Raw genomic sequence first — 26,619 nt, 5'->3', positions numbered from 1 at the left:
CTTTATTCTGTTGTTTTTAAGCTATCTTAAATATGTGATCAGACTTTGAAATTGCTTATGCCTGGGCACTAATCCAAAATTAGCCACTGAATTAGACTTCAAGTCTAGTAAATACTCCTAACTGGAGATGCCATCTCATTCACTTCCATCCCTTTTAAACAGTTGTCATACTATACAGTATATGCTTCTAACCGTTTTGCCCACATGTTGGTTGTTATACAAGTTAACATTACTTTGGCTTCAAAAACCCCAAAAATGACAGATATTTTAGTGTTCATTTTCAGTACTGACATACTGTATGCTGTATTAGTAGCCCTACTAACTTCCCCTCTGTGATTATGTAGTTCCATTAACACATATCATGCATTGGTGGAAAGGTTTCCTCATGCTTTAAAATTATATTTTGGAGTAAACTTTTACAGTAGCTAATTCTGTCACTGTTGTAGGCAGGTGTGTGAAATGTGTGCTCCATCCAAAGCTAGGTTCTGTCTCACACTCAATACAGCAAAGATGCTCCCAGTAACCCTAAACTAGATAAGCCTAATGTAAAAAGAACTCAACAGACAACTGTAGTCGTGTTTATAACAATATGAGGAGGAATGCTATTTGTTTTTTAATTGAGGGAATGTATGACACTTGACTAAAGAGCTAATATCGCCATCACTATTATTGTGACACTACTAGGTAAAATGATTACAATTCCCAGTTAAATGATCACATCATTGTAGCATGCACAAATTGTGTATTTTTAATTTTAAATAAAGTCTATAATGGGATAAAAGGAGCACTAACGAAAGTCTTTTTTTTGCTCCAAGGCCTAGCAGGATTTTTACCAATTTAATGAGTTAAACCACACAGAACCTGCACTGAACAACAAGATCTGATATCCAATAAATATCATACAACTAAAATTATTGATTCATTTTTTCTTAGCTTTTTTTAAAATTACAAGGTGCCAGACCAAGGCAGGAAAACACAATAGCCTTATTTTCCAATTACAATCATGTATCATTCAAGAAACTTACAGCAACCTTAAATTACATTGCGGGAATATAATCCTGTTTTACTGTTTTTAATCAATTTCTTCTGTGCCTGATCCATACTTTCACATAACACCTTTATGTGGTGAGTAAAATGAAAGGTGCTAGTGTTTATATGGTCTATAAAAAGATGTGGGGACACAGTGTTGCCTGCCAGGTTTCTGCTTCTGTTTCCCTTTTGATGTTTATGTTTTCATAATAGGCCTTTGCTTTTTGTTATCTCTCCAAATTGGGCAGGAGTGTGACTTTTGTTTATTGTGATATAATGCAGGTGGTAGTAACGTTTTCCAAATTAAGTGTCAATTTGCAATCATTAGAAAACCAGCATGTCAGTGGACAATAGCATATAGATTATTTTTGCCTTGCAGTTGTACTGTTAATGGCAAATTAAACTCATCTTAATCATTATTAATTTATGCACTGACAAAGCATGTTCATACTTCTCGTTAATGTACTCTGAAAACTTTCAGTTAGTGCATTTACATGTTGTGGAATAGGGCCGGCCGTTCATCCCAGCCAATACCCCCAAGCCGCCAGGTGGAGCTCTCCCTGCAGCATGGAGGTGCCCCGAAGGCCAGCAGGGAATCCTGGACAATGGGGTTTTTATCCATAGCCCTGCTGGATACCATGGGGGCCACTAGAGGACGCTGCAGGGAGGCCCAAGGATTATTACGTGCCCTACGCCCAGGAAGTACGTCTTAGTCATAGCGACAGCAGGAATGATGTGCTTCCGGGATGAAGAAGAGAACTTTTTGTCTGACCCGGAAGTGATGGAAAGTCAAATGGACTTTGGGGGGTTATAAACACTTCCGGGTCAGGGACTATAAAAGGACCATGGGAAATCCCAGACGGGGAGCTGAGCTGGGTGGAAGGGTGGCAACGCGTCTGGGAGTGGAGTGGAGTGGAGTGGAGTGATTATTGATTTATTATTGTGTTTATTGGAGTATTGTGGAGTGGAGGGTGCTTTGTGCACATTTTATCCTAATAAATTCAATATTTGAACTTTTATCTGGTGTCTGACATTTGGTCTGAGGGTTCAAGCGGTCACGGGGACCCTTAAAACTGTCACAATATACTTCAATAACGAGATTATTGTCAGAAATCTGATTTCTGAACAATATTCCAGTTAGAGAAACTTGAGTTATTGGCCTCTGAGAAACCTGATTAACAGACGTAGATTTCTCCGTAAATAATCAGATTGTATGGCAATGTAAACCCATAACCAGGTTACTATTCTTAATGATTTTGTAGTCTACGCATGTCCATTGCACTCTGTCAGACCACACTTTCAGCAGACACTTGTAGAAGCATCCAAAAAATAAATTTTCAGAGGCAAATGTTTGGGTGATCACATTATTCCTTCTTCTGGCTGTAATAATCGGTGTCAATATTTCAGAAATAGCTACATTAATGCTGATGACCTGTATGTACAGTGCTAAACTCAGCAACACAATCGTGAGAGCAGTATGGCAACGGGCTAAATAGTTCAATTACTTTACAAAATACTGAGTAAGCAAATACGATGCTTATCATTTTTAAGTTATAGTTGCCTGTGCTTTTGTTATTCATCAATAAATCATCAATTTCACTAAACATGTTTATAAAACACAAGAATAGTATCGCAGGTGTCCTGTTTATTTTCAGATTCACGGCCAATGAAGACATTGAACTCTTTTTTGTGCAGTTTAATGATACTGGAGTGTTTTGCCAAAGGAGAAGTCCAGAGGATAACTTGCACATCCATAGTGAAGATATTTTGAGCTCAATCTGCTACATTTCAAAGTCTTCAGTCCTCATCCACTCAAACATGGTAAAGCAAGGTTTTCTCCTCAATGTTTTCTGGATTGATCAAAACAAAACATTGGGCCCTTTTGCTCAGTTTTGAAATGTGGTGGAGAATTCCATTTCAAATTCATGATCGTACTAAATGAGGTTGACAGGCTCACGTGACTGAAATGACAAAAGGTTCCAGTTTGAATGTAACAACATTCAAAATATTGATCTTAGAAAATACCTTAATAGTATTTTGGGAGGCTTTCCTGACCTCTACTTTTGGAAATTGCTCATCACTATTTGGAAAGGTTGAACTAATCAGTCCCATTTGCCTTTCATTTCAAGACAATTTGTTCTGTTTCATTAGCACAACCCTCCCAAGCTTGCAGGATATAGATTAGCTTTGGGTCACTTATACTTTAATTTTCACCATAAAAGCCTTCCATGCACTGAATAAAGATTACACACTTTGGCACATGCCTTGTAAATGCAGATTTAGTATATTGAAATGTCTTGTAATGTCTGTCAGAAACATGAGTTTTACAAGCCATTGCTCATTCTTTAGCTTTGGGTAGTTTAAACACTTTCTCTACTAAAAACTTGCAGATTACATTAAAGTACTCAACAAGCTGCTTCAAAACCTTCACATTACTGACTCATTTCCACAATGGAGAGGCAAATCTTTGTAAACACCATCCATCTTCTCGCTTAGCGATCAAAACTGCCAGTGGGTTTCTTTGTTTGGCAATCAATTGAATAAACCCTTAGCACTCTGGAGGAATGCTTCTCTCAAGTACTCCCCCATCTGTAAATGGTTTCCCATATTTGGCAAAACATTCTGGGAGTTTATAGCTGCCTTCTGTTTAAATAGTGCTGCATAGCGTTTTAAATACACTTTCTTCTCACACTTTACTGCTTTTTCTGACAAATTCCACTGTCTGCCTTTTCCAGAAATTATTTTGCAAGGTTTGAATCAAAGTGACGCTGTGCACTTGACGTTTAGCACATAAAATTTTCACAATGCAGAGTACACATGGCTCGATCCTCTCTCACAACAAAACCAGACTCCTTCGTCCACCTGATTTGAAAAGAATGACTGCTACACTTGTCTGCCATTTTGCACCATATTAATACATTGTGAATTGTATGAAACATCCATTAAACTCCAAGGACACCTTGCTACAATATCTCCGAAAAGGATGCTTAATGATTACATCCATCAATCCACAGATGCGCCCATTCCAGCAAGCATCGGGCGTGAGGCAGAAATAATCCCTGGACGGGGCATCAGCTCATCGCAAGGTGAATACAAACACACACATACACTAGCATCATTTTAGCATCACCAAATCCCCAAACCTTCATCTCCTTGGAAGGAAATGGGAGCACACTATGGAAACACATGCAAATTCCAGGCAGGGAACACCAGGGACGTGACTCCCTGCAAGGCAGCAGTGCTGCCACCATGCCACCCCCACATGTGTAATTATTAACAGTATTCATTATATAAATGAAGTTAACAATTTATCTGTAAAATGTAATATACATACTTTAATGCATTACATCATGACAGAGATATCAAGTATAAATGTAAGGATTCTAAATGTGTTCTGTGTGGAAATTGCTGCTTGCTGCTGCTGTCAGTTCAGAAGGAAGCCCCAGAAGCATGTAGCGATTAACAACTGGGTCAGTTTTAAGATGATGTTTACAATGGTCTACTTTAATGATAAACTACGAGATTAAGGTGGACATTTCAAGATTAAAGCCGAAATTTCCACTTTAATTACAAAATAGACCTTTTCACTGGGTCCTTAATTTTTTAAGGTACGCTGCTATACATTCTGATGCTGTCGTGAAGGTGCCAAAAAATAAACAAATAAATAACAGATGGCACAGAAGATGGTATGTGAGACTTTTAAAATGTATTGTGTCATTACATTGAGGAATATGCAATGCTTGAATATAAAAGCACCATAAATGTTGGCATTTTGCTTCACCACATCAAACATCAAAGCACACACATCGATCCTGTACGACCTGCAAAGCGGCTTTCTGTCACATGTTGATCTAAACAGTCTCTGACGTCACGTTTCGACTTGATCACATTGTGCCCCCCCTCCCAACTTTTTGCTGGAACTGCAACTCGCCCATGCTACACGTTAATTTCTGAGGACGTGCTCGGAGAACGCGTCAAATGAACGCTTGGGAACATATGGCAGCCAGTACGCGTGTATGCATACTGAGCATGATGTATAAACCGGACTTACTGCTGCTGTTGTGTGTGTGGCTGCTTAGTGACAGGCTCACACATGCAGAATATTATCCTATGTTTCATTTGTTGCAGCTTTAACCATTTTTGTTTTAAATAACTACTTTAATTAAACTACAGATGATGTAATACTTAAACTTTACTACAGTTATGCTTTAAAGAAAAATCTCAAAATTGCCACAGAAATGAAGTTGTATCCCCACTGTGGCATGCATGCCTTAGGTTCCGACACCTGATTCAATGGATCTCAAATCTCTTTGGAAATGTTACATTGGCTGTATTTTTGAATTGATCAAGTTTTTGCATAATGTAATGTTATCTTTAAACTAAATAAAATTTTAAAAATGTACTGGAGTTTGTTGATCGTGATCAAGTTTAGCATGCCACTGGATACACAGGGGTGAACACTGGCCAAGAAATTGTAAAACCATAAATAATGTTTGTAAACAGTTGTGCTGTGTATTTCAGCTGGGTTTCTCACCCGCATTCAACCAATATTCAAAAAAAAAAAAAAAAAAAACAAAAACCTTGTATATTCCGCATGCCAAGCACTACCCTGAATCCATGCAAATGAAATCTTATGCAGGCATACCCTGTTGTAAACTCTCACCTACCCAAGGGATAACAACATGTCTATAACCACTGCAAGATGTGTTTGATGATGCAAAGAAAAAGAAGAAACATTTTACTATAACAAAGTTTCTGACTAAAGCACCTGCAAATTGTGAAGCTCCGCTTTTCAGCACTTGAAGATCCTCAGCCCTCAACCTGTACAGATCCTGACATTATCACTGTAGTAACCTCAGGGTCCGGACCTGTGAGGGAGATTATCCTCAGGTGGCTACGAACTGCCCATGGGGGCAGGAATACCTGGAGAAGCCATTTATGAAGCAGCCCATTAAACATGTTGACTTTATCCTCAACATTTCTACTTTAATCTCGACGCTTACGTCGAGATTAAAGTCAACATTTCCACTTTATTCTCACTGTTTATGTCGAGATTAAAGTCGACATTTCCACTTTATTCTCATAGTTGATTTTGTCATTAAAGTAGAATGTCATAAACTAAACTTCATCCTAAAATCAATGTTTAATTTACTAGATTTTCTCAAACCCCATCATAAGTTATGTAGCACATTAAATGCTTTGTGTTAAGTGTTCCCCGACCCAGATGTTAATCGCTATGCACTTCTTAAACTGACTTCCTCTTGCACTAAGAGGAGGCACAGGCAGTGATCGCCACACAGAATACATTCACTTCATGATATTCCTGCTCTCTGAAAATTTAGAATGCTAAGATAAATACTTGATATCATTTTCATGATGAAATGCATTAAAGCATTTCAACAAGCGCGGTAGTATGGTGGTAGTGATGCTCCCTCGCAGTAAGGGGTCCCCAGGTGTACGTTCAGTGTAGAGAACTATATGGCAGGTGTGACGAGGTTCCAAAAAACTGGATGTATGAATGGATATCACACAGGTTTAACTTAAATATTGTGTAAATGTTGGGTTCGTGATCTGGTGGTCGAAGACACGAACACAGAATTCAATGGATGTTCTTCTGAGCGGGCTTTCTTTATTGCATGCGTGTTGTCTCTTTCTGACATATTAAACCCCCAGTTCCTATCCTTCCTTTTTCTTTCTCCACATAACCAATTGTCACACGATAAACGTCCTTGTGAAATTAAAACTAGTTATAAACTTAGACCATGGAGTGTTCAGAACTTTAAAAAAAAAATCTTCGTTATACATGTTTAATTATGCCGTCCATTCAGGGTTGCGCCCATCCCAGCAAGCTTTGTGTGCAAGGCAGGAGGAAATCTTGAACGTGGAACCAGCACATCGCAGGGTGAATACGAGCAATACATACACTAGCAGGGTTAATATAGCATAACAAAACCAGCCATCCTACATGACTTTGAAAGGAAACTGAAGCACACCGAGTAAACCCACCAGAAAAACATGCAAATTCAAAGCAAGGAACACCCGGGACCCCACTGCTGCAAGGCAGCAGTGCAACCTCCACGCCACCGTACCCCCACATGATGAATACATGCTTTAATGCATTTCATCATGAAAATTACATCAAGTATTTATCTTAGCATTCTAAATGTTCAGGGAGCAGGAATATCATGAAATGAATGTATTCTGTGTGCTGCCTGCGCCTCCTCTTAGTACAAATAAAGTCAGTTTAACATGGCTCGGGGAATATAACACAAAGCATTTAATGTGCTACATAACTTATGACGGGGTTTGAGAAAAGCTAGTAAATTAAATATTCATTTTAAGATGAAGTTTAGTTTACGATGTTCTACTTTAATAACAAATTACGAGAATAAAGTCAACATGTTGACTTTAATCTCGACAAACAGCGAGAATAAAGTAGAAATGTCGACTTTATTCTCGTCATAAGCATCGAGATTAAAGTGGAAATGTCGAGAATAAAGTCAACATGCCATCACACTATTACACAGCACCCAGGTACATTACACAGTATTGAAAAAAAATACAACTTGGTTTGCAGTATTATCCAGTAGTATAGAAACAGTATTCACACATTTGAACATAACGGTCCACATCCGACCTTTTAAATCCAAAGTATCTCCAGACAACAGACGTGACTCCTTTGTCCAGCAAAAGTTCTTCTGTATCATCATGTTCAACTTTATCGTCTGCTACAGCTTCAGTTTCAGAATGTTCTCTGTCCATTTTCACCATGCAATACCTCTACTAACGCATGTACTCCAGTGTATGCTTGTTTAGCGGTGTAGCAGTGAAAAAGAGACCCCGCGCAATACCTCTGTGGCATGTGTTTAGCGGTGTAGTAGTGAAAAAGGTCCCCCTTAAACAGTTTCCCGCTGCGCCACGTTCCGAATGTTGTTTAGGCAATTTAAACCGGTGAAAAATCCATATCATAACAAAAATAAAAAACAGTTTTCGGTATGAACCGGTATACCGCCCAGCACTAATTAGAATATTAACTGAAATGATTGTACCTGCACTCTACGTGGTAGCACATACACATACCAACGTTCCTTTCAAATATACGATGTGTGCTTTTATTACATTCGTTCACTTTAAGAGTTATACTAAAATGAATGGCACAGATGTAGGTTTACATATTTATACCTATCAATGAAGTATAGTATGCCGTTTTGCCTGTCCTGCTAAAGAATGTGTCACATTAGACTTCTTTTCCAGCAATTTGTAATTGTAGGCTTCATTTACATAATCTTAGCCAGTTGGAGGCAGTCGGCAGCGCACTCCCAAGAAGTCGATCTAATGTGACATATAAGGACTTGTCTGCAACTGACTAGGATAAAATCAAAGATGTCTTTTTTTCTTTAGCCAGAGGGGCGGATTGTGTACAAAGGAGGGCCGACAATCAATGAACCAATGAACTCTCATTCATAAGTGCAATGTGTAAAATGTAGCAAAGAAGCAAGGAACACACATTTTGAACCTCACTAACAGAAGTGAAACACAAGGAACACACATTTTGAACCTCACTAACAGAAGTGAAACTCATCTGTCGGATGTCTTGTATTTTACATACTATAACAGAATGAGGAAAAAAAAAAAAATAAAGAACAGATATTGCTGTTGAACTCACTGTGGCTGCTAATCCTTCGAACAACACCATGACCATCAGGCAGCACGCTATTAGCTGTTAGACAAGGGGCAAGCACTACTGTGCTGGAAGATCAGCGCTTGATTGGTAAATATGACATGGGATGCCATTTTCAGTCATGTAATTTGATACGGTGCAGCAACAAGATCGGCAAAATTGACATACCCCATGACAAAAAGTCATGTAACGTGTCATTAGCTTAAGTGGCATTATTGCATGCTATGTGCTTTAAAGCACTAAATAAACAGATCTTAAAAATGTCTTAATAGTATTTTGGGAGGCTGTCCTGAGCTCTGCTTTTGGAACTTCCTCATCACTACTCGGAAAGGTTGAAGTAATCAGTCCCATTTGACTTTCATTTCAAGACAACTGCTTCTGTTTCATTAACAAAACACCCCCAGCTTGCAGGATGTGATTAGCATTGTACCATTTATACTTATACTTACTGAGGTACTCATTTCTCTTCTGGGTCAGAACACATTTGCTAATGCTTGTACCTGTCTCCATGGACACTTGAAGAGGTCCTTGTCTGTGAAGTTGCCAAATGTACCTGGTAATTCTAGCTTTTGGGTTAATAACATAGTAAGAATGAGTAGGAATAGTGAAGAATGGTCATAGGAAGCATAAATTAATAGTCTTGCATTAATAATTCGAGATACTTCTTACCTGACACATGATTTGCTTTGTACTTTATTGGCAGAACATTTTGTTTGTAGCAACATGGAGTCTAAAATTCATTGGCTTACACCAACCATGCACTCCAATGCACCCTTCATGTGTGATACATGTGGGGAGTTGAACTTACATATACAGTCATTCTCGTAGAGATGCCACAAGGAAATACTACTGCTGCTAGCATCATGCCCCATGCCCAATATTAAACTAGCTCAAACAAAATTGGCTCCCCAATCTGACCTGAGCTGTTTGACTGGGTCTTTCATGGCAAAAAAAACCTTTGCAGAACATTGATACATTGATGCAGCTGGTAGATTCCATGGACTCAATGAGCCCATTCTCACACAAATGTTTTTTCTAGTGTTTTAAAGCTAGAGAAGAACACACCTTAAGTTATTTGCCCTTATTTTGAATGACTCCATTCATGTCTACATGTTTTAACAAAGAACAGTTTAGAAAACTCATGTCTACAGCAGTTTTCAAGCAGTTTCAACCAAAGGGTTGATCCACTGAAATGAATAAATAACCTTGTAAAATGCTGGCTAAAGAAAAAAACATTTTTTGCAGCATTTTTATAAGACATCACTACACCTTCCTGTGGGAAGGGCCAGAAATGATATAGGAAGTTTCTAAATTACACAGGAAAAAAAACATGTCACTGAAAACTCTCCAAGGGGTGAGACCTGGTCAAGAAGCACCCTGAACTCTATGACTTAGGTCGTACTTATTTTAGCAACAGAACTTAATAAGTGTGTCCAGACTGGGTGTCGTATTATCTTAGGTCTTTGATGACCAGGAACACCCCATTATGTATTCAAGCCATAAATTGTTGATTAGGGAATGCAATTATTCTATTAATGAATAAGAATGTCTTGCAATAAAATGGGTGGGTGAAGCACTCCGTTATTACCTTTGGGGTTGCAAGTTTACATTGGTAACCATTCACTAGGGCTGCACCCAACAACAATTTTTAAATGATTAGTCTAGCGATTATGTTTTCGATTCATCAACTAATATAATAAATAACATGTAGCATCTACAGAGACAACTGTTATTTTAAATGTAAGGCTGATAGGATTACCTGCATATTATGGTAAGTATATAATGGTATATAGATAAAGGAAGTAAACGGCACACGTGTAATAAGCCATCCTGTGGTTCTGAATACTTTTAATGAATAAAGTGGCAGAAAATAAAACATGATGTTAAGAGTATAAAACTAAAAACTTAAAACATTTAAGGATGTTGCCACAGTTCCTTCACCTTGAATGGACTGGGATTCAGAGTTCAGTGATTTACCAATCAGAACTAACAAAAGTAACTAGAACATACAGCACTATCTTGGCAGAGTCTTCATAGAAAACTCCAGAATGCTTCTGTCTTAGATGCTCCTGTATAGCTGTTTTGCTGCTATGATATCCCATTTCATATTTACAGAGTGTACAGTAGGACTGCAACTAATGATTATTTTGGTAGTCGACTAATCGTTCAATTTCTTTTTCGATGCCTGCGACCTGTGGTTACACATCCTGTTCTGGGCTCTACTGCATGTCTTACCTCAAATGCTCACATCTGTCCACCTGTGAATGTCACCCTGATGTTTCTGCATTAACACGATTAAAATTAATAACAATCAAATTAAAATAACCACCAGTGAAACATATGATTTTGAAAATAATCAGATGTTTTATATTAGTGTGACCATCACGATAAAAAAGAAATACGTTAAACAACGAGACATTAAGCCCGTTACAATAACGGGCGCTAGAACAGTAGTGCATAAACATTAGTAGGAACAGTCTATATTAAATGGCAAGGGACCTTGACCTCATTCTGTTTCTTGTCTTAATTTTTTTTTGTCAAAAATATATTTTTGCAAGAAGCCTAAAGTAAAATAATAATAAAATTAAAATAGAAACGTATATGACAATACAGTAAGTATAATTAATATTACATTTATCCTCTCCTCTGTGGCTGTTGATTGATGCGTTGTGTCCGTTTGAAGATCTCCTATCCTGCCTCTCTTTATTTTAGCTTGCTGCGGCGTCTCTCCAGCAAGTACTGTGCAGTTCCCCAGCAAGTATTTTAATCTGTGCTGGCGTGCAGCCGATTATTGTATGTGTGGCATCTCCCCAGCAATGGATTTTATGTGCGCAAAAATAAATCTACTTTTAAAAGTCATCCTATTGTAATATCATGAAAATTCGTATATTTAGTAAAACCCCTTCAACGACTGACACTTTATACTTTACCAGGCCAAGCTTCTTAATCGCAAATCTGACATCCTCAGAGTGAACACTTGCACAACAACAAACACTAATCCCACGTGTCAGTACCCGATTGGATTTTTCGTGCCTTATGTTTTAGGTGTTACCTAATTTACCAAAACCCGATTGGATCAGCCACACGATATTTTTTAGGTCCCACCCTCTCTGTCTTGTGTGACGCGTCAGGCGGCCTTTGAAGCATCTGCTAGAGGCCGGTGACTCTGCCACTCATTCCGCCCTTCCCTGTACTTCCGCCTTGTCCATAATATGCATTTAATTTTCTGTCACAACAGTGGGCAATCAGCAGAGTCTCCCCAGGAAGTGATGTAATGTGTGGCGTGCAGCTGATAATCGTGGCTGTGGCGTCTCTCCAGCAAGTACTGTGCAGTTCCCCAGCCAGTATTTTAATCTGTGCTGGCGTGCAGCTGATTATTGTATGTGTGGCGTCTCCCCATCAACAGATTTTATGTGCACGGTCGTGAGTACCCAATCACCACTCTCCCCAGCAATGATGTCCTTTATTAAAGAGTGCCCCGCGCACGCACACTTCACCAGAAGACACACACACGGACACATGGACGCACACAGGGATTTTATTAAAGAGGATACAAACTAAAGTGCACATAGTCTTTAAACAAAAAAAGTGCATTTAACTTAACCACAAATGGCCACTGGTGTGTCTTAAAGTCCAAAAGTTTAAATAAAGCTTCAATTCAAATAAAATAAAACAATAATGTACAGTTTATAAAAGATTCAGTTCATATATTCCTGATTGCAGTGCAGGAACGTGAGCATTTCGACATGCTCTGTTGTGAGGCTGGCTCTCTTTTTTGAGACAATGTTCCCAGCTGCTGAGAAGAGACACTCAGAGGGAGTAGAGGTAGCAGGAATACACAAGAATGATTTTGCAGATAAAGATGTTTTAATCATCACACTCTAAACGAAAAGTGTTGTAGTTTATCACATGATGTACTATAATATGCCAAAATAAAAAAATAACAGACTAAAATATGTAACAAGCTAATTACGGATATACTCCAAAACACAAGTTACCTAACGTTAGTTAGAGATGGTTTACTATTCATATGAACTCAAATATTATACGAAAAAAGAAGAAGAAAATACTAGGACAGCTCAGCTACACCTATTCACTCATTTACTATAGCTCCAAACATGTTAGCAAACATAACTGAAATTATATTAACTTAACCCTTAAACCGCCGGAACCGGCTGGAGTCGGCTTCCAGTGCAATTTGGAAGGATGCTGAAGCCGAGTACATTTAGCGACGTTCATTCATTGAACTCCACAACCGGCTAAAGTTGTTTCTCAGTACAATTTGCCAGCACGCCGGAGCCGAGTATATTTGGCGATGTATATTCGCTGAATGCTGCAACCGGCTATAGTTGGATCTCAGTGTAATTTGCCAGCACGCAGGAGCCAAGTATATTCGGCGACGTACATTCATTGAACCCTGCAACCGCTATATTTGCTTCACAGAGCAATTTGCCAGCACTCCGGAGCTGATCAGTCAGTGCCGTATATTCGTTGAGCAGCCAGCTCATGACCGGCACCGGCAGAACTGCAGCACTACTGTCTCTGGGATTCAGCCGATGCACTAGACGAGCCTGCAATCATCAGCGCTTACCTCTGTGTGTTTGCATGAAGCCAGTTCAAGCATAGTTGGCTCAGTGATTTACTGAATTTCATCAATGGCTTCAGTTGTACCTTGAACATATAATAATAGATTATTGCAGTAGTTTTTTTTGATTTTTTTTTATAGTTTTTGCAGTTCATTTGCAGTGTGTAAAATGATCAGTGTTGCAGTAATCGTGATGCTCTTTGCATGAAAGAAAAATACGCGTTCCATTAAAAATTCACATTTTCTTTGTGAATTGTGACATTTACTTAAAAAGTGCAGCTAAAAATTATTTGGCATCCAGGGGTGCATTAACCCCCAAGTATGTGTCCGTTTAAGGGTTAACTATCATTGTCGAAACCTTGATATACACATTATAGTACAAACATCAACGTTAACACGTGACACTAACTTTACTCGCTAAAACTTACGTCTCAAGAGACGGCAGCATCACAGCTCCAGGATGCTTGCGTTTCAGATGCTCATGCATCGCGGTGGTGCTGCCATGAAAAGAAAGATCCGCTTTGCATAATCTGCATTCAACTTTTTTTTTTTTTTTTCGGTGAAGTACTCCCACGCTTCAGAAAGTTTCTGTCTCAATTTTTTTCCATCTCCTTCCTCCTCCTCTATCCGACTCGCCATTGCAACCACGTTTATTTTCCTCTACATTCTTCTTATCCTCAGACGTTCTTCTTCGTTGGTAGGACTGTATGCAGTCTTGACAAACAACAACAAACAATACTGCCCCCAGATGTTCATGTAGTGCATTGCAGTTATAAAAACCAATGTGGTTCTTTATGACTGATGCCTCTATTGAAGGTTCAGGTTCTGTTCATGACGCGTCGACAATATAAAATCTACGACGACAATTTTTTGTAGTCGTCGTCGTCGAAAACGTCGAATAATCGTTGCAGCCCTAGTGTACAGAACACAGCATTATTTGGCTTTAGCTTAACACTAGAATCCCTGAAGCCTACGAAAAAACTCGTAATCCCGGGCCACCTTAAATTCCTTTGCACCTCTCCATCAGCATGTTTTGTTTTGTAAGCATGCTGATCAGCAAAAGCGGCAACCAGCCTGCTATTCCATCCACCCACCGCTGCTGCTCAAGTTGGTCAAAAATTTCTCCCAGCTCAAGTTCGTTTATCTGGGTGTGAGGTGCCTGGAGTTGTATAGGGTATATAATGTATCATTATTTGGAACACATACATTTCATGTGTGCTCCATGTCTATGTAAATGTAGGATAACAGGAAATGTGAGGCAGGAATTGTTGAACACATAACTAAAAAAGAAACGTTTTTCATGTTTTAGTAATAATTAACAAAATGAAGACATTAAGTGTGTAATACGTGAAGACTGAAGTCCAAATATCAAATAAACACTTTCACAAAATGTACAAGTATAACAAACCAAGGGCATTTTTTTTCAAGAATACAACCGTAGAAAAAGAAGTTGGCTTAGGGTACAAAGTAGACAAGTCTGCTTGGTTAGTGTAGTGGTAGCAACCACCGCCCCATAACCATGAGGTTGTAGGTTCAATTTCTGGGTCCTCCAACATTTACCATTTTGAGTAGTGAGCTGCTACTTTTATTACTATTATATAATAAAAACATACTTTTGATATGAATCTGTAACAGCCGGTGAAAATTTATGGTACTTGGATAAATTCTTTTACTCTCTCGTCCCCCGATCTGACACTGCTACGTTTTCAATTAAAGACGTGCTATAACTGAGGTGAACTTAAATGACGATGAGGGTTCTACATTGGAGAAAGAGAACAGAAGCACTACCCGTAAGAAACGTCCATTCACACATAAGAGCAATGCAGCTGCACCAGGCGTAAAGGCGAAAGATGGCACCGTTTGGATGCAGCAACAGGTTGGGCGTCATCCTGCCAGTGAATCTGACACACGCATGTCCTTCATAGAAAAAGCAAGGCTTACAGTAGCATCGTGCAAAGTCCTGTTTGTGATTATGTTTTGTGATGGTCCTTATATAAAAAAAATATTTATATGCTACTTATATAAAAGCCAGATCGAATGTTATTTACATATTTATCTTGATTTATTTACTTATCTTCCTACAGCATAAAGTCACAAGTAGACTGCAGAGCTTCCTGTGTTTGATCGACACGGGCTAAAAAAGTGCATGTGCAATGCTACTTCAGTACGGGAATGACTTTAGCTACAAGTGGAAGCTCCTGTCACACCATACGCAACTGTTGTTACAGTTCTGCCGTTGTCAAGAAATGGCACCGTAAGCTTTATGACCTTAGTCTCGCAAAGTCTTTCTCCCTGGGATCTTCTCCTGAATAAGGAGTGGCATTGCACATGTAGCTTGACAGCTCTTAAGTCTATGCCCATGTGTAGGTTTTAATTTCAGGCAGACAGAAAGGGAAATGTCCCTAAATTTATTAAGTTTGCAGTTTGCTTTTGAAAGATTTCAATATTGTTAACATAAATTCAAGAATAAAAGTGTAATTAAAATGACCATTACTGTATTACTGCAACCAGACACAACAAACATCTACACTCACAATGCTGAATGACAGCTCCTCTTCAGTACTATCATCACCAGCATAAAAAGCACTAAAAAGTCACATAAGGCATTCTGAAGAAACAACAATCAGCTTACAATACAAGAATGCCTCAGAACCCACAAAATGGTGACAGGAAATTATGTTACTCATATTCTACCTGCAAAACACTTCTTTAAAAACACATGAAAAACAACCTATGAAACAGCCAAAAATTGTCAGTATATGCCTGAAAAATGTCAAACTTTGGAAACTTACAAAGCTCAAGTGAGAACTTCTATATGTACCGCTATGTTACTCATACTGTACATGTAAAAGGAATGGCCCACTGCTTTCTTCAAGTTGCACCTCCTCTAGCATGCCAGATGATCACTCTTGTCCAACGGCCAAAAATATCTAAACACACTTAGGTAAAGACAAGAGAACTGCTTAGATGTTCCTGTGGAAGGTCTGCCGTCGTCTACACCTGCTACTTTCTTCTAAGTTTGCAAGGTCAGGAACAACAGAGTTTACCAACTTCTTGCCAGCAATAATGCACAAACCCTAATAGCTGTCTCTGTTAGCCGTCACCCCAGTGCTTCACCTTTTTATGTTAATGACCTAGTAACAATTGGGTGATATGACTTTGCTTTGGGAAAATGACTGGATTCCTAACCTCTTGATCACTAACAGCATGCTCTGCATATATCCACCTATCCCGATCAAACTATCATTAATAAAAGGGTAAATGTCCCAAAGAAGGCTTGTGCAAAAATTGGCAAATACCTGCAGTCTTTATTTTCTTGGACTAGAGTTGCTTCCTCAGCATGCCTAAAGAATAGAGAATATTGTAAGGAAATGAGAATGTGCTCTGTGTAATTCACAATCTTTGGTATAGGCAACCTAAAAGGTAAGAGGATAAACCTGTTGTTATGTTCGCCTCTATATTATTGTTCTTGCGTGGTTTTTAAGAGCTAACCCTTATGGCTTGCAGTATTATCCAGTAGTATAGAAACAGTATCCACACATTTGAACATAATGGTCCACATCCGACCTTTTAAAACCTAAGTATCTCCAGACAACAGACAAGGCTCCTTTTTTCTGCAAAAGTTCTTCTATGTCATCATGTTCAACTTTATCGTCTGATACAGCTTCAGTTTCAGAATGTTCTATCTCCATTTTCACCGTTCAATACCTCCACTAACACATGTACTCCGTGTTAAGCAGTGCAGCAGTGAAAAAGGTCTCCTCTTAAACAGTTTCCCGCTGCGCCACGTTCCAAACGTTGTTTAGGCTATTTAAACCGGTGTTGCAGTATAAGAAAAATCCGTATCATATCAAAAATAAAAAACGGTTTTTGGTATGGACTGGTATACCGCCCAGCATTACTATCAGCTATAGGCAGCAGTTACACAGTTGGTTGAGACGTTCCTTCCTGCCCCGGCACCTAGGTGCATTCTAAAAGGTGATCTAATAACACTAGGGGGCTTCGCTCGCCAACCCCAGTGTTTGGTTAATTGGATATACAATTTTACATGTTTTGTTTTGGAATTGTTTCAATTTCATTATTTTGACTTTTACTTTAAAGCCTCATTAAAAACAATATTTTTTGGAGACACATTGTGACAATGCAACGTATAAGTGCCCGTGAGTGAATATTGTTTCTGTTTCTCCCTGTGATTTATTGATTGTCATAGCAAAAGTTATTCTCACGGTAAACTGTAAACATTTTACTACGAATGGCATATCACGATCTCCTTTGGTGTGTAAGGTTACTCGCGGAATATATACATCACCTTTCTTTTTGCCTGTTAAAATGTGCATCGCTTCTCCGAGATCATCAATATACACCCGACCGAATTGTGTACTCTTTGAAATTTAACTTGTCGTTCCTGTAACTGTTGTGGGACCACAGATTCTCATAGCATATGGTCCATTATTGTGTAAATCCACGTTTTGTCCATTGAATGATGCGAATGCGAAAAGTCTTTGTTGTCTACTCTTTTTTTCAGACCTCAATTTGTCCTGGTATTTTTTCAATTACACCTGGCTCTGATGATTAATCACCTTTTGTTTGCGGTAATGCAATCGTTTCTATCTTTTCTTTGATACTGTAGTGACTGACATGATAAAATGTCACAAAAGTTTTACCTGAACAATCGCTGACTTCCTAACCCCAAACACAACTTTCTAGCACCCTCTCCAACACCCCCCCTTACCGCATGAAATCAATACCCCGCTATCAGTCCTCCGTGCTGTACTCCGCCTTCCCTCAATCGGACCTAACAGTTACTTAAAACCAAAAAGCCCTCAACCTGGGTGGGACGCTACAATACTTTCGAATTTTACTGCTTTCATATTCTGTACCTTTGTCTGCATGTGTATCGCGCCATTGTTTGTTTGAGCCTTTCGAATTCCACAGCTTTCATAATCTCTTATCTGCCTTTTTTTCTCTCCAATGCCTTTGGGTCTCTATTCTCCGTATTGTCCTTATACGCTTTCTATGCACTGAAAGCACATGATTTGTGTGTACTATGTGCTTTTACACGATTGATTTTTTTTTTGATCGGTGTGCTCTTATATATTCCGTACTATCTTTGTGGACCTTTGCGGACCCCGTAGTGTCTTAATCCGTGCCTGCTTTGCTTCCGCAGTTTCAGACACGCGTTGTAGGCGCCTGTGTTCATTGATCTTATGCAGTTGGGCTCGTGTGTGTATCGTTGAGCTGTATTGTGTTTGAATTTGGTGTAAAGCGTTCAGCGGTTTGTACAATCCCAAGCAGCACATTATTCCTAACTTCACTCCGCAGTAGTGCCACTCACAATATGGCGGTTGTTTTATTTGCTATTTCCGTTAGTTGAGCTGTACGCGCCTGCACAGGTTTAGTTAGTAAACCTGCGTCCATGCCATCCGGTTTACCATTCTCGGTTAGTAATATGGATAATAAAACAGCATCATACAGTATTATGTAGATATTTACAGTATTCTTAAATGGCTACAAGTATTTGTATGCAAGTACAGTATTTTTAAGAAATTTCTTTTCTATGTGAATAATGTACTGTAATATTCTTTGAATGAAAGAAAATGATAAAATAACTGAAAATGAAGTAAAAAATGTACAGATAATACATATCTTAGAGGGCAAAGAGTATGTTAATAATAATGACAAAAAATGTACAGATGTGAATAGTATTGTGCAATGATGTACTGTTAAAAAAGTTAACAAAGACACATTTTAGGAATAGCACCAAGCTGATTTTGCATTTGCACAAGAGCATCAATATTCTATACTAATTTTAAAGTAGACTTGGCAACTCTGAAAGTTCTCAAAAACATGAACTTCACAAATATACTTAATGCAAAACACTGACACCGATTTTGTGGATTGGTAATAGCACATGGATATACTGTGATTTCCAGTCTAATTCAATTAAACCTGCAGGTTGAGAATATATGGTAAATTAGCTGTTCAAGTGTTTGGTTGAGATTTGCCTATGGCAAGGTTTTGCACAAAACACAGCTAACAAGAAATTCTGTCAGCCATTTGTGCATGCTACCTTATCTAGAGGCCTGATGTAAACCAATTTAACCTTTTCATGTAATTTTGGTGCTACAGGTGGGGGGATGGTCTGTGAATTTACTGCAAAAATACAAGATTATCTTTTTCAGCTACAGCTCACTGTCTTAGGCAATGTGCCAACACAGCAATCAATAAGGACACTCACAGTGCCTAAATTAGAAAAAAACTTAGGTTTGAAACAACATTGTCAACAATGAACAAGTTAAAAAATTATTGTATAAAAATAAACCTATTAAAAATAACAAAATAAAAACAGACAGGTATTTATTTTACAATGTCAATTATGAGTCATTTGCTTGTTGTTAGGAACATTTAAAGTAAATATCACTCATCATGCATCATTGCAAAAAGATCAACGAAGCCAACATTCATAGCAAACACAAAAGTGACAACGGTTATTACTTTAATTTGTCAGGCTATTCAGTAATACAATGGTTTTTTGGCACAGTTTATTCTAAATTTACACAGTACCTGGATTGTCATTTAGAAGGAGTATGTTTTCCAAGAGGCGAGACCCAACTTGTTATATTGAGGTAAGAAATATAATTTTGGTGCTGCAAGCAATAGCTGGTAGGAGTGAAGTTGGTTCTGCATGTAAATGTGCAGGAGATTGATGAAACCTTCAGAATACAGGTAGGATTAAGATTAAAATACAGTCATGTGCAGCCCTCAAGACTGAAGTTCTACAAAACACTTAATCGGAAATTACCTACTTTGATGATTACCATTAACAAGGAATATATTAATTCTTCAATTTATTTTATTGACCAACCCTTACTCCAGGTAAGTAAATGTACTAAAATAAACACACTTTGTAATACTTTATTATTTTTCAAAATCCTGATCTGCACATAAAGCAAGCAAAAAAAGTATCTTAGTTCCACAAGGGTTCCAGCTTGTTTCAGATTCTATTATTTTTTGTTACAATTTTCATTAATGATTCATATTCTCAAAACAACTAACTGCACTAATTGAAAAGCAGGGTTAAATATTAAACTGAAAACTGTGCTTTAATAGTATCCCTACTAAGACACTGGCATAACTGTCTAATGCCTTGGCAAACTGTTTTTACCTTTTTCGTCCAAAGCAAAGAAATTACCATTAATGGAAAGCAATTTAGGCCCTTTCTCTCAGCACCACCCATTCCTTCTGCGAATTCCTTTCATTCTCATTTGTCACATGATTCTGAAACTAACCAATACAGTTTAGGTTGCATAATGCATTAAATTTCATCAATGAAGCCTGTGTTCTGATTGACACAGAAAGAAATGTCAAGAGTTGTATAAAGATCTATAACAAATTAAGATCTTATCTAACTTCTTTGCTCTTAGCATCTGTATTTTTAAGCTGATCCACCTAAAAAGATAACATTTTGCATACTGTGCAGAAGCTTTTTGAGTAAATTAGATAACATGGGCTTACTTTTCATTGCAAAGTATCGCAAGCTGTCTCTTAAACAGCCATGAAAGATCTGTGGCCAAAGAAGCTGATGTAGGTTGGCTATAATCCAGCAAAAGCATCAATGGTTACATGTGTTGTTTGGATGAATACATAAGGTAATTAGCTAGTATCTATCTATCTATCTATCTAATATAGAAATTAATTTCATGCTAGGACAGGCTCCAGCTGCCTGTGAACCCTGCCCATGATAACCAGGTTAGGAAGATGAACAGATGGTATATTACATGCTAAAGCAAAAGTTATTAAGGGAATTTCAACATGTCATCAATCTCAAACAAAAACTCAAGCTGGTTCTCGATATGTAGTCCAACAAAGACATTTACAGGTAATGTAGAAGGCAAGCTCTCTTGCCAAACAGCCTTTTAATAAGTGAGGTCTTAAATATGTTTGAGGTATTACGGAGATATTAGCAATATTCTCTAATTTAAGATAAGTGTAAGATTAATATTTTTTAAATAGGTACTGGTACATTGGTTAAAGCCTTTGAAGCAGCAGTGCCATGTACTACTTCTGATGTTTAGCTTTGATACCATCTCTGCTGTTTTTACACTCTCCCCATTTTTTGTAGGTTTTTCTCTTTGTTTCTCTCCTGCATGCCAAAGACATGCATGTTAAGTTAATTAACAACTGTAAATCTGACTGAACATAAATCGAAGTGACCTGAGGTAAACCAGTGCCATACACGGGTTAGTGCCAAATTCTGCAAGGACAGGTATTGTTTACAATGAACTCTTGAGTTAGAAAATGAATGAATGGAGTTTTTCAATTCAGTTTTCTATGTGACCTGAATGTTACAACTGTAATAAAGCACTTTATTTTTGCAGTTAAACTGGGTAGAAATTTAACATATGGAAGCTGAAATTTAGACATGAATACCACTGGATTTAACGTTAATATTGAACCATACAAAATTCTTTGATGTATTTATAGCTGCTCATATCCCAACACAAGGTGCATTCCTGCCATCTACTGGGCTGGAGTGTGGGGCAGATTTGGTAAGAAGCACATTCTATGACCTATACTTGTTTTAGCTCAAAATTCAAATAAAGCCCTATGCACTCTTCTTGATCCATCCTTCACTCTTAAAATATCTATCACTCCAAATGATACAGAACTATACATTATACTGGTAATTTCCCTTAAATGTTAAAACATGACATGTCTTATCACATATTCTATTGCTTCTTTCAACCTGTAAATGTCATACACACCACCACCACCACCACCACATTTTCTCATACCAGCTAAACTGAAATCAAACCACTGTGGCCAAACCTCATTCTTGTAAACTATGTTTCCTCCTGCCTCTTTGCACTTAGAAAATGCCTTTTGTGCTGTGGCCAAACCTCATTCTTGTAAACTATGTTTCCTCCTGCCTCTTTGCACTTAGAAAATGCCTTTTGTGCATTGAGTTACATATAGCGCCTTTCAAAAAGTTCTCAGACCCCTTCACTTTTTATACTATATTTCATTATGTTGCCACATTCTGCTAAAATCATTTAAATTAATTTTTACATCACTTCAAGCAACACTTAATACTCATGAACTAAAAAGTAAAAGAAGGGAATTTTAGGGAGTAATGTATATTAATTAAAAATAAAAACCTGACCTATCACATTGACACAAGTATTCACACCCTTTACTATTTTGCAATCCGGGTTCTGAATGGACCACTCAAGAATGCTGTGTCATCTTTGCGTTGTGTTTAGTGTCACTGCCCTATTTGCATGGTGAACCTTCAGCCTAGCCGGAGGTCCAGAGTGCTCTGGAGCAGGTTTTCAATAAGGATAACACTGTACTTTGTTCCATTTAGTTTTCCCTCTACCACAACTAGTCTCCCACAGCCCCTTTTGCTGAAAAACAATCCTACAGGAGGATGCTGCCATCACCACACTTCATCATTATAATGGTATTACACAGATGATGATCAATGCCTGGCTTTCTCCAGATGTGAATCTTCACACTGAGGCCATACTTTCAATCTTGGTTTTATCCAACCAGAGAATCATTTGTCATAGTTAGAGTCCTTTAGGCACCTTTTTTAAAACTCCTAGCAGACTTTCACATGTTGTCTGGATACCCTGCCATAAAGGCCAGATTAATGGAGTGTTTTGCAGTGGTGGCTATCCTTCTGGAAGTTTCTCCCATTTCCACACAGGTTCTCTGGAGATCAGCCAGAGTGACCACTAGGTTCTTTGATAACCTCTCTTGCCAAGGCTATTCTCCTCCTGATTGCTCAGTCTGGCCTGGTAGTCAGATCTAGGAAGTGTTGTGGTTGTTCCGAATTTCTTCCATTTAGGAATTATGGAGGTCACTATGCTCTTGGAAGCCTTCAATACTGCAAAAAATTTTGTAGCCTTGACTAGATCAGTGGGTGGAGTGGTGGATCTGAAGCTAGGGATCTGCGCCGGCAAGTCCCTTGAGCAAGTCCCTTAATCTGCAATTGCTTCGTCGTGGGTTTGACGTTAATCTACATTCAGCCCTGCAAGCAGGTCCTCTAACTTTCAGAGAAAACTTGGGGGTTGGTGGCAGGATTGGCACTCCAGCCACTGTACAAAACCTCATACTGTTTCAGTGTAGTGGTGAGGCGTCACTCGCTGCACTCAGGTCTCAATCTAGGTGGTTCGTCGTGTGGTGGGTGCGACAACATGCATTCAGAGTATGCTCCCCACCTCCTCCTCCTCCTAATAAATTTGTGTTTTCATTTTGCCATTCTGAAGTATTGAGTGTCGCTTGATTAGGGAAAAATTAAATTATTTTAGCATAAGGCTGCAAAATAACAGAATGTATAAAAAGTGAAGGGTCTGAATACTTTCTGTAATTCATAATACTCAGTCCTCAGACATTCATCCCACCGCTACCCTTAAAATTGTTTTCATCATACTACCCATTATATCAACCTATGGCATTTTAATTGCCTCTTTTGCAATACCATTTGACTTTTCATTATATAGATACCCCCAACATGTTCCAGCACACAACAAAACTGTACTACTATAACAATTTACATCAAAGCAAGAAACATGGAATGCACATGCAGTAGCAATTCATGATGACAGGAGTGAGAGGAATTTGCAGCACTGAGGCAGAACCTGATTAAAGAACTACTCTGCATTTTTTGACCTGCAACACCCACTGCCAACCAATAATTATTGCAGTTAATTTGTTATTTACTACAACTCTGTTTTATATAGCGAGGATAGAACATGTGTTAACGGTAAGTCTTTCCCTAAACTAATGTGAAAGCATGGAGTGCAGACCCTTTAACGAACCTAAAAGATTACTGGATCCTTAAACCCATTAGCACATATCTGCAGAGAACAGAAAAATCTTTGCACACTGTTGCAGTGATACACAGTTTCTTTATCCATGCTCCCATCCCGCATATGACTTTCACCATCCTTTTAACACATGAAAATCAATGTCTGCCGCCCTCAAAAGATTATATAAAAAAACAACTAAAAAATTTGAAAATCTTGACCACCACTTTATCTCTTGGTTATTATTAATGAATTATTAAAAATGGAATTTAAAAATGTACAACCATTAAAACTTTTCTTCTGTCTGATTGACAATTTGTCCCTTTACCTCAACCAATCTAATCTTAAAAATACAAAACTAAATCTGGCAAATTGTTAATGTTTATTTTTAACTAAATTAAACTTATTACACTATGTAGTATATGTACAACACTAGATTAAATAATACATTGGAGGGTGAATTTGTTTCCATGTGGCATTCTGTATGAAGCGCAAAAGGAAAACAGGCAGTGGTCTTCAAATTTATATACTTAACATCTAACCTGGGGAATACAATGCTAAAACACCTCACATAATTTTACTAATAAAGAGAAATCTTAACTTAAGTGACAGCACATTCAAGTGAAGTGAGTGGCTGGTGTTTGCTTCAGCCAACGTAAGATGTTCAGCTTCACAGAAATGCCTAAAAGTGCTGATCATTTGTACATAAGGTTCTAAAGAACTTCATATACTAAAAGCATAAGATTGTTTATATAAAGGAGTAGACAGGAAAAGTAACACAATTAAATATACTGAACAATTAGAAAATGTAAAGCATCAGCCATTCAGTACAGAAAAAATATCCATAAAAAAATTAAACAATTATTCCACTAGTCATGCAGTAAATATACCTAGAATCTTACATATTATTTATTATAAATGAGAAACCAATCTTATACAACAAAAAAACTATTATACGTAAGAACAAAGAAATACAAAAACCAAAACCAGATTAGTAGCTCAAAATGAATTACAATGAGAAACATATAATAGCTGTGGATCGACTTAACTATTTTAAATCATTTATATTGCAAATTGACTATCAGTAAGAAGATAAATTTCTATTCTTTCTAAATTTCACGGTACCTTTGTTCCTTGTTTATATAAGAATATAGAAAATAAATTAATTAACGTTTGGTTTACATATTATGTTTCCAAGAACATGTTATTAAAGGCGCTACATTACACATAAATGGTATTGATGCGCTGAGTTCGTGGAGGTTTATTCGACAACGGGCATCTTCTGCTTATTTTCACAATTGATTGGGGGTCCCTCTTGAATGCTAAAGGTTTACTGATGTGATGTTATCGTCGTCTCGTAACGCTAACCTGAAGGAAATAATTCTTAGTAACTAGCATAGCATTAACGTTCACACGTCGTTTCAAAAAGCATTCTGCCCTGACCGAAACACAATAAGAAGACTGATAAATGTGTCTCTCTGCCTCCCATCCACCGCGACCCATCAGAAATAGGTAGCGTGAACTTATGAAATGAATGTTGTTTATAAAAACTCGCAACAATTCCACTTCTTGTGGGCAGCAGGCCTCCCATCTTCGGCAACCCCGCAGAGGTAGTAAGTGTAGCGGTTCTAAGGTTCGCCATTCAACCTGAGTTCTCAGTGACTCTTACCGGGCTAAGACGATGGTTTTCCACGGTTACGTATAAAAGAAAAAGATATGTTTAAAAGACATTTGACAGCCGTATCCTGCGTTGGAGATGCCAATAAAAAAACAAAAGTTCAAAACGTTGCGCTTTCTTTCTGTAGGCTGGCCATGAGAAACGGGCATTGTCAGTGATCAGTGGAGTGCATTACCATCCGCAGAGAATCGATGCGTTAATTAAACAATAAAATAACGAAAACGCGCGTAAATAAATACACCTTTCGGCTACAAAGACACCAAACACACTTAACCCTTTTGCAAGAATAAAATAACTAAATCATTTCCATGCGATGTATTTTCTTTAACCCGAAGAAGAAAGCACGTCCTCCAAATCCCTGGAATGCCTTTCTTTATATAACATGCCATGAGTCTAGACCCTCTTAAAATCGGACGGACATATAATAGAATTAAATAACTCCGCATACCTTTAGCTTTCATTGTAAGGAATCCACAATAAGGATGCATCGCCACACATTACTCTTCAAGCAAACCCCCCACTCACAGTTATCGAACAGACAATTTTCGGGAGCCCGGCTTGTACTGTATTATAGCACCCTCCCATTACATTTTTGATTGGCTGAACTCGCTTGTTTGACAGGCCAACAAACAAATTACTGAAGCAGTTACAGCTCTGTCCGACAGCTGGGTGATGTGCGTACGAACACATTATAATTACATGCGACAGTTACCCTGTAGTGAATCCGTTAACTGCTTTAAAAATAATTTGCCTTTGTAAAATGTGGAGGTACTTAAAAAATTGATTGGCCTGAAGGAATTTTCTTGTTTATTTTAATTCGATGTCAACCATG

The 26,619-nt window shown here is 38.1% G+C and overlaps 1 protein-coding gene across 1 annotated transcript in view; it reads right to left on the bottom strand.

The window, feature by feature from the left end:
- st3gal5 (ST3 beta-galactoside alpha-2,3-sialyltransferase 5) overlaps nt 1-26,379 on the bottom strand; it is an 87,369-nt gene extending 60,990 nt beyond the window's left edge. Inside the window, exon 1 of the mRNA XM_028801581.2 lies at nt 26,236-26,379. The gene's annotated coding sequence lies outside the window, so the exon portion shown is untranslated. The remainder of the gene's footprint in view (nt 1-26,235) is intronic.
- Between the last annotated feature and the right edge of the window lie 240 nt (nt 26,380-26,619).

This window comes from Erpetoichthys calabaricus, chromosome 5 (assembly GCF_900747795.2).
Source record: "Erpetoichthys calabaricus chromosome 5, fErpCal1.3, whole genome shotgun sequence".
Classification (NCBI taxonomy): domain Eukaryota; kingdom Metazoa; phylum Chordata; class Cladistia; order Polypteriformes; family Polypteridae; genus Erpetoichthys; species Erpetoichthys calabaricus.
The sequence above is the reverse complement of the archived record's forward strand: the minus strand, read 5'-3'. Positions and strand labels throughout refer to the sequence as shown.